We start from the raw sequence: 9940 nt of genomic DNA on the forward strand, positions 1-9940 counted from the left end.
CAGCCACCACAGGGCCGATAGAAAACGTATCGAGCCTCCTGTGGGTCATGTCTTGCAGGTAGTGGGCTGTGAAGGTCGTCTGACGCTTCCACACCCCAGCTTGAAGAACCTGCGTCACTGAGAAATTCTTCTTGAAGGCCAGGGACGTAGCTACGCACCTGACATCATGTGCTCTAGGGCGACGTGATGGAGGAGGGTCTGGATTCAGGGACAGATGGATCACCCTGCGAATCCATGCCGAGATGGTGTTCTTGGTGACCCTCCTCTTATTCCTCACAGTGCTAACAAACAATGCTTGCACCTGGGGACGAATTGCAGCCGTTCTTTTGAGATATAGCCTCAGACTCCTTACTGGGCACAGTAGGAGATGGTCTGGGTCATCTATTACAGAACGAAGACTCGAAATCTGGAAGGAGTCGAACCGAGGGTAAGGCACCACCGGATTTTGAGTCTTAGCAATAAACTCAGGGACGAATTTGAACGTTACTTCCCCCCATCCCCTTGAATGGGCGATGTCATATGAGAGACCATGAAGTTCACCGACTCGCTTGGCCGAAGCCAAAGCTAGTAGGAACACCGTCTTCCAAGTTAGGTGGCGATCTGAAGCCTGGCGTAATGGTTCATAGGGAGGTCTCTTAAGAGACCTGAGAACTCGAACCACGTTCCATGAGGGAGGTCTCACTTCTGACTGGGGGCAGGTAAGTTCACAACTCCGTATGAGTAAAGAAAGTTCTAGCAAGGAAGAAATGTCCATTCCTTTCAGTCTGAAGGTAAGGCTTGAGGCTGAGCGATAGCCTTTCACTGCCGAGACTGATACTGATAGGCACATTTCTTCACGCAAATACATGAGGAACTCCGCTATTGCTGAAATAGTGGCATAGAGTGGAGAGATACCCCTTCCATGACACCAACCACAGGAGACTTTCCACTTTGCCTGGTAGACTGCTGCTGATGACTTACGCAGGTATCCAGACATCCTAATCGCAACTTATTGCGAAAATCCTCTCAGAGAGAGATGATGCTGGATAGTCTCCAGGCGTAAAGTCATAGCTAAGCTACGGCTTTGTGGAATATGTTGGCATGTGGTTGTTTGAGTAGATTGTGTCGTGGAGGGAGTTCCCTTGGAGGCTTCGTTAGGAGTTGCATAAGGTCCAGAAACCATTCTGCTTGATGTCATAGCGGAGCTATGAGGGTCACTGAAAGATTGACCGATGTTCCGGTCTTGTTGAGTACCCTACTCATCAGACAGAACGGGCGAAAGGCGTAAACATCGATGATGTCCCACCGTTGTTGGAAAGCATCTTACCAAAGAGCATTGGGGTCTGGGACTGGGGAACAGTACAGCGGGAGCCTGAAGTTCAGGGCCGTTGCGAAGAGGTCCACAGTCGGAGAACCCCACAAAGTCAGGACTTTGTTGGCTACTAGATGATCCAAAGACCACTCGGTACTCACTATCTGAGATGCTCTGCTCAGGTTGTCGGCGAGCACATTTCTTTTGCCCGGAATGAAGCGTCCCGATAGTGGTATCGAGTGGATTTCGGCCCATCTCAGTATCTCTACTGCTAAATGGGATAGTTGCTGCGAAAAAGTACCTCCTTGCTAGTTGATGTAAGCCACTACTGAGGTGTTGTCGCTCATCACCACCAACGAGTGGCCTGCCAGGAACTGTTGGAACTGTCGAAGGGCCAGAAAGACGGTCTTGAACTCTAGGAGATTTATGTGGAGGTTCTTTTCTGACTCTGACCAGAGGCCTGAGGATGTGTGGCGCAGCACGTGGGGCCCCCACCCTTTTCTTGAAGCGTCTGAGAACAGCATCAAATCCGTGGTGTGTGGTGGTGTGTGTGTGTGTGTGTGTGTGTGTGTGTGAGGTCCACTCCCTTTCAGAGATTCTTGTCTGTCACCCCCCACTGGAGGTCTGCCAGTTCTGCTGGTCCCAAGGGGATCCTGATGTCCGGGGAGTTGTGAGCTTGATTCCACCGGGACTTGAGTCGCCACTGGAGGGATCTCATCCTGAGAGGACCATTGGGAACTAGACGGGCCAGCGATGATAGGTGACCGAGGAGACGTAACCACGATTGGGCTGGAAGTTCTTCTCGTCTGAGAAAAGGTCTTGCGACCTTTCTCAGCCTTGTTATCCTGTCGTCTGATGGGAAGGCTTTGTGGAGATTGATGTCTATGATCATGTATAAGTAGAAAGCAGAGAAGACTTCTCGAGATTTACCATGATCCCCAGATCCTGACAAAGTCTCAGAAGTTTGTCTCGGTGTTGAAGAAAGGTTGACACCGAGTCTGCCAGGATTAGGCAGTCGTCCAGATAACGGAGGAGATGGATGCCAATCCTGTGTGCCCAAGATGACACTAGGGTAAACACTCTGGTGAAAACTTGTGGTGCTGTGGAAAAACCGAAGCACAGCACCTTGAACTGGTAATTTCTGTTGTTTAAGCTGAATCTTAAGTACTTCCTTGAAGACGGATGGACTGGGATCTGGAAGTATGCGTCCTAAAGGTCCAGTGTACCCATGAAGTCTTGCGGTGTTACAGCTAGTCTGACCGTGTCTGCCGTCTCCATGCTGAACGGAGTTTGTTTGACAAACTAGTTCAGGGCTGAGAGGTCGATGACTGGTCTCCAGCCTCCAGACGCCTTTCTTACAAGAAAGTGTCGACTGAAGAAGCCTGGGGATCCGTCGAAGACCTCTCGGAGAGCGCCCTTCTTCAACAGGGTCTGGACTTCTGCCCGAAGAGCTTGCCTCCTTGCCGATCCCATGGCAAGGAGGTCTAATGATACTGGATTCCTGGTCATGGAGATTGTCCAGGAATCGACCCCGAGTTGCTTCCACCTGTCTGAGCAACTTTGTAGGCATCCCCCCAATGGTGGAAACGTAGAGGGAATGCCTATCCTAGCGTTTGTGGCAGCCTCGGCTGCTCCATCTAGGATTCTTTCCTGTCCTTGACAAGAAAGGGTTTAGACACCACAGTCTTCGCTGCTGTTTTTGTCGTCGTTGCGGTCTTGGTTGGACGGGACTGGTGGGGTGCTGGAGGTTTATAGGGCTCAGATGTTAAAGCCCTACGGAGGAGGGAGTCTTGATGAGACTTCCTCCACCTCTCAGCAGCAAGTTCCACATCCTTAGGGTCAAACATATGGGCCCCCTCTAGGGAGGAATGTCTGAACCTGTTTATCTCGACGCTAGGGACCTTCTCGTGGAACCTCTCAGACACCGCATCTCGATGTTTCAAGATGGTGTTTGCCCGCAAGTTCGAGACTTGGTGGGCAAGAAACTCAATTGTGCGAGCGCCTAAGAGTAAGAAGGTTTCCATAGCTTTCCTGGTACATTCCTTGGAAAAATCCTCGGATCGTATCAGGATACCTAAGGTCCCTGACCAGATGTCCAGCCTCGAAGTAGTTTGCATAGCATACTTAGTGACCTTTTCCTGATTAAAGATCTTGGTTGCCCAGAACGAGACCTGTCGGTTGGAGACTTTCTCAAGAGGGACTCCCGTGGTTAGCTCTTCCAGAAGGGACTCCCGTGGTTAGCTCTTCCAGAGAGTGGTGAAGAGGAAGAGCTGAACTGGGTTCCTCCAGGATCTCAAAGTACCTCCTCTGCTGTACGTGAGGAGGTGGGAGGAGCTTGTTCGTGGTACCAGCACGGTTGGAGGAGGCAAACTCAGAGAGCTGTTGGGAGATCTTGTCCCTGGTACTCTTCACCCCTTGAGACCAGGGCAGGGCTGCACTGGTCTTTGAGGGTTTCTGAGTACCAAAGACGTGGTCTAAGACCGTGTCTTTGCCCTCTCAACCCTCATTAGAGTCAGAACCAGCCAGAATGCATGCTCTGACTCTTGTTGGTCTCCTCCTGCTGTAGGACTTGCAGCAAAGTCTCCTTCTATCCCCAAGAACTCTTCTTGGGATGAGTCACGGACATTCCCTGAGTGGCTGGCTGTCTCCATTCTAGCCCTAGTGGAGGACTTTGGTAGTGTTTTGGAATCTTTGGACTCCTTCCGAGGAAGGAGATAAGACTCCAACATCGATGACCTGTGTGGTATGTCCCTCCTGGTCTCAGATTGCGGAGAACTCTCCGCGTGAAGAGAGGTTTCCTCCATTGGTGCGATGGAAGAGTGTCTCTCCTCGCGCAGTTCCCTTTGTGCAAGGGAGGTCTTCGTCCGACAGGGATGGAGAGGCTCTCTGAGAAACAGGAGGAACTTGTCTCGATGGTCTGCATGGAATCAACTTCGCCCTCGGGGAAGTGACCGCGTCAAAAACTCCTCTTTTCCTCTTCAAAGGGGTAGAGGAAGCCATGGTTCCGTGCCTTAGGTCTAGAGCTATAGGTCGCTCTGATGAGCGATCAGACAGGACAGGCTTGAAAGCCTGTGTTACGGCTTTGACTAAGGCACTGAATCAGGGCTGCTGGCTGACGGATGCAATCTCAGACAGATCCCCTGAAGGGAAAGGGACTGAAGGTTCTTTACGAGGAGTCACGGTAATAGAAGGCAGTCTAGGGATCCTGAACCCATATGCTTGATTGTGTTTCCCTTCTCCTGCAGTGCGCGCTGGTATGCGTTTGCGGGGAGGGGAATGAGGTGACGGCGACCTTGCCAAATGACGAAACTGCGCTTGTGCCTGTTGATGCGCGTGCTCACGGGCTGGAGAATATTGGCGCTCATGCTATGGAGAATACTGGCACTCGTGCGAGGGAGAATATTGGTGTTCGAGAATGTTCAGGCGAGAGCTGGCGTGCCGATGAGGGCTGCAACGTGATTGCCGTTTCACCTACAGACTTGTGCGCTGGAGAATGTTGATGAGCAGAACGTTGGCGCGTAGGCGAGCGTTGGCGCAGGAGGGTGCTGGCGCGCAGGTGAGCGCAAGCGCACTGTGGTGTGCTGGCGCGTGGGCGACCCCGGGAGTGTGAGCAAGTAATCGTGGGCGCGTGGCGCGCAGGAGAGCGCTGACGTGAAGGCGAACATTGACACGCAAGCGCATAAGGCTGCTGCCGTATGTATGGGCGAGCAGGTTGAGGGGCGCGCCGAAGCGCTGTAGAGTGATGAGCTGCTGGTGAGCGCTGAAGGTGTGGAGGTATGGGGGCGTGGCGCGCAGGGCGAGCTATAGTGTGATGGTGCATAGCTGCACACTTTGGTGGAGCTACAGTGGACTCTGTCGGTGACAGGAATGGTGACAGAAGGTCGGCAGGTCTGGAGGATGGATGGTCGGCGTGTCCTTTGTAAGGATGACCATCCACCGAAGGAGATCGCGAACCATCTGCAGAGAGGTCCAAGACTGAAGTCACAAGACTAGTTGCAGGTGCAGTGACAGTCGATGTATGAAGGTCTGACAGAGGAGGCTCCTCTGCGAAGGACTGCAGTGATGACGTTGAACCAAAGAGGCGCCTCTTCTCCCCTAAGGCGAAGAGGAAGGCGAGCCTTCTGACGGATGCGCCCTCTGGGGGCCGTTGGATCAGCAAGCTGACCATCAGCAGTCCTCCTTCCTTCAAAGCAACCTTTGAAGGAGAAATATCCCGCTTGGATTTCTTCCGCCGTTGCGCAAACCTCTCCCACTGGGAGATGGACCACTCCCTACACTTGTTGACACTATCACACCTTTGACCTCTGCAGGAAGGACAAAGGGCGTGAGGATCAGTCTTGACCGGCGACATATATGTTCCACAAGGGCGGCCGGAGAGTCCAGGGTAGGTGCGCATGGTCGCAGAAGTCAACTTTACATAAACGCAGTACTAAGAGAAAAGAGAAAACAAAAGTCGTTAATGGTTGCCAATATTCGGCGAGGATGAAGAGCGGCAACGTCAGTTCACCATCCGAGCCGAAAGCAAGGTGAGCTCGATCACAGGTGTGTGAGGGGGAGCGGTAGCAAGCTACCCTCCCTACCCCCGCTAACTAGCGGTGTGGGTAGTTAACCCTCATTAAAAATTAATGGCTTGTCATTTCAGCTACGCCGAAAGTAATACTCCTATTAAATAGCATGGTTTGTATTCCAGTTACGGAACAACTATAGAATTCTTATTTTCTACAAATCATTTATTGCCCTATTCAATAATTTCAGTTTTTTTCTGAACTGTGCGAAGGTATTTTTTGACAGGTGAAAAGATAAAAGTCATTGGAGCAAAACGGGAATTTTAATGTTAAATCTGGGTTTCATTATAAGACAGGGCAATATTAGATAGGACATTAAAGCCCTAATAATTGAATAGATCTTTACAATATACTATTTTGAATGCCATATACTACTAGCTGAAATCTATTAATGAAGTTACAAATTTTAATGAAAAATGGTAAATATGATACTTAGTTTTTAGCCGAATACATGAACCATATATTTTTTCCCACTCACTATCTTGTGTTCTATGTATATCTGACCATGAATATTGGGGCAAACCACCAGTTCGTGAGTTTTTGGACCCCCTTATATAAAGAAAATTATGGGGGACCCTAGTGGGAAACCGGGGTATTTTGGGTGGGGAAATGTCATAAACGAGTGATTTTCAGCAATAATCCTTAGATTATGATAAAGTAAATCACAAATAAATCCTTCCAATGTGAAAAATTAATTCCACACCTTATGATTGACATAGTCGCCTTTTTTTTTTTTCTTGGCAATCTTTACAATAGCTTTGTAGTAGAAAATGGGCTGGCCTTCCATTAAAATTAAGTCAGAATCAGACCTTTGAGGCATTATTTTGCTGTAATTTTTTTTTTTTTATTTCACAACAATAGCTTTACACTGAACGGAGAGCATTTCCACTATAATCAATTGCCGACAAACGAAAATACACTAAATTTCGAAATAGATTGATTTGCTTCCCTTAAATTCCCTCTTGGAGACGTCTTTACGAGATGGTGGTTAAGTAGAAATCGAAGGCGAAGGTGGGAAAAAAAATGGCTGTTGTAGAACAACATCTGGGAACTTATGAAGTACTTGTAAGCTGTTAGTTGGTTTAAAAAACCACCTGACAAATTCGTCATTGTAAATGCACAAAAAGCTCCCCAAACCATTGTCTCATGTAAACAATGGACTTTGAGTGAAAAACATACTTCACATTTTAATAGACTGATACGTAAGTTATTATGCCCCAGCCCCTATCAAACATATAGAGAAAAATACCCAACTAGCCAGCACTCGTCCATTTCTTATAGCGAATTCCAGTTTCACTAGAAATTAGAGTATCATATATTAGTCAAAACAAAATAAAGGGCTCAACATTTTAAATGCTAAAACTGTTATTTGTTTTCAATATTGGCATATACAATATAGTTACCACTCTTACTTTATTTATCCTGTTAATAACAAAACATATACTTCATATATTTAGTCTGATAATGAGAAAAGGAAGCCAATCCATGTTTAAAAAGAGGCTGGAGTGCGAAGCTACAGTTCACCCCTTCATCAAGTTAGTACAACTGAACTAAGAGATAAATTAGATACATAAAATATCACCAAAATACTGGTCCACGGAGATATACATGTTCCGCTTCCTAGCATATAGGATCAAGGAAATATAAGGTTTAATCATGTGTGACACTAGCTAAAGCAGCGCAAACACCAATAAATTGTAAGGTTAATTAAGGAGGGAGGTATTTGTACGATGAACTACTAGGAACAACTTCATAGAAAACAGGAAGGTATAATCACATTTGATATGAATCCAGAAATCCTGGAAAACTAAAACTCCAGTGTTTTGACCGTCTTTCATTACTATTACTCAGCTTTGATTACCGTAACGGTTTTATTACACTGACAAGTTTCTTTTAAAATTGACTCATGGATTCAAAAAAATTTTAAAAAGTCAAATTAAATATCATACAATTAGACTGGTAAACGGTATATTTTGAGGTGTTTCAAACATAAGTGATGACAATGCTTGCTACGGTAGTCAACCCATCAAAGTAGAAAAAATATGGATTGCCGTCAGAAAACTTTATGAAAAATTTTCAAAACACGGAGTATTTGTTGTTTGTAAACACAGTGTGTTTGTTGTTTGTTAGGACAAAATGTAAAACCCTTTAAAATGATAAACAGACACTAGAAAAATACCTAACCTAACGTTCCCTACCTGACCTGGGAACCGTCTCCTTACCTACTTAAATACGGGGGCTACGCCCCTACGACCCCTCCTAACACAAACATTTTCGTAGCTCAGCCTGCCCCAACGAATTACAATCAACCAGATATTTATTCGATTATTAGAGTTCCAATTCCTTGCTAGTATTGTGGTATACTATAATAGAACCACATATAAGACTGGTTTGCCACTACATATCATTATGAAGAAAACGTTCAAAACATCTATGATCAAACCATATTTGCGTTTTTTGTCAAGCCGTAACCATTTAAAATTGACCAAACTTTATACTAGACCCTCATTAGCCATCTACCGAAACCTCCCTTTCCCAGTTTCACAGTATTCAAATTTACTAAAATCCCTCACAATAATTGTTACAACCAACTTTTGTTTAGGCCCCAACAATTCCAGAAAGAAAAGCTTTGGCTGACTTAGGTAAGAAGAAAAGTTTAATAACAGCCAACCGTACAGTAGACTGCATATGAACATGGGAAACTTTTCACTTCTTGAAGTTCTCACCGGGAACGAGTTAAGTTCTACTTTCGCTTAACCTAAACTCATCCCCCCATGAAAATAATAAAACCATTTAAACAGCAAACCAAGAAAATTGGGCAATGGTTGCATATATCCCTTGGCCGCCATGATTGTGGATCGAAGAGGAGGGCCTACGTTACGGTCAATAACTCAGCCTAAAATGGAACCTTCCTAAATATTTTAACTATCAAATAATGAACTAACGCATACTATAAAAAGCAGAGAGTTTCATTTTAAAAATCTTCATAAAACCAATGACATACAAATGTCTTACCACGGGAAAATCTGAGTTGTAAGACGAGCAATAAGCTCCCAGTCTTGACACGTACAAGGTATTTTTGATGACGTCATATTGCATGCGCATTTAAGTACGGAAAATTATTCGAAGTTTGATTGATTTTAGAGCCATTTTATATGCTAGAATGAGACCCAGTATAAAAAAGTCATAAATTATTAAGATTAATCTGTAAAAGGGTTAATTATGATTCCATAACCATAACACATTTTTTACTAATATTATTTTTCCACGTTCAAACCATCGCCAAGTTACCAGCAATAGCATCAACAATCTTACTTGCAAAGTTGCATCTACCGACCGTCAGTCCGTTACGACTGGTAAAGTAGAGTTGTTTTTATCAATCTATAAAATTATATACTTTACATCATTGTAAAACTATATTGTGAAATATAATAAACAGCAACTAGATATTATTTAGGATGCAAAAATGAAACGTTGCACGAAGTTCTACTTGCTAAGTTAATGAAATGTAATATATTTGATGGCAATTTATCCGGGAGTAATAGGTAATCATAAATTAAACCAAGAGCTGACAACTATTATATATATATGAAAATTTTATTATACGGTACCAGTAATTGGATATCATTTTGGGAACTCGCTTCTCTGCAGTATGCTTATCGTTGTTGCGTTCATTTTTCAACTAGCATATAACATCGACCCGTTTATATAGAAAATGACTCTTTATAGGCTAGTGCCTGAAAGCTTTTAACATAGTATTCATGACTCACAGCCCAAAATTTCATATTCCATTCCTCCTTCTAGCATATTTATACCGTTTTACAGAGGTGCATTGAGCAGTGCACTAAGGAAGTGGCAAGGAGTCCTTTTGATTCCCCCCGTCTCCCCCACCAACACACACAAGACATGCTCAACATTTATTATTTTCCACAGAATCTGTGATCTATAATATTGTAGTGGGTCTTTGGGGGTTATTAATCGAGACATGTATTAAACAGAGTCAAACAAATGAATCACTTGGGTAAGCAGTAAATATAACGTCTCTGCAACATCTTTACTGATATTATGTAATTTACTACTTATG

At 45.1% G+C, this 9940-nt stretch overlaps 1 protein-coding gene across 1 annotated transcript in view; it reads right to left on the minus strand.

The window, feature by feature from the left end:
• Positions 1-8946, minus strand: part of LOC137654613 (RNA-binding protein 1-like) — a 33805-nt gene extending 24859 nt beyond the window's left edge. The window contains exon 1 of the mRNA XM_068388408.1: positions 8872-8946. The gene's annotated coding sequence lies outside the window, so the exon portion shown is untranslated. The remainder of the gene's footprint in view (positions 1-8871) is intronic.
• Between the last annotated feature and the right edge of the window lie 994 nt (positions 8947-9940).

Source organism: Palaemon carinicauda, chromosome 15 (assembly GCF_036898095.1).
Source record: "Palaemon carinicauda isolate YSFRI2023 chromosome 15, ASM3689809v2, whole genome shotgun sequence".
Lineage (NCBI taxonomy): Eukaryota > Metazoa > Arthropoda > Malacostraca > Decapoda > Palaemonidae > Palaemon > Palaemon carinicauda.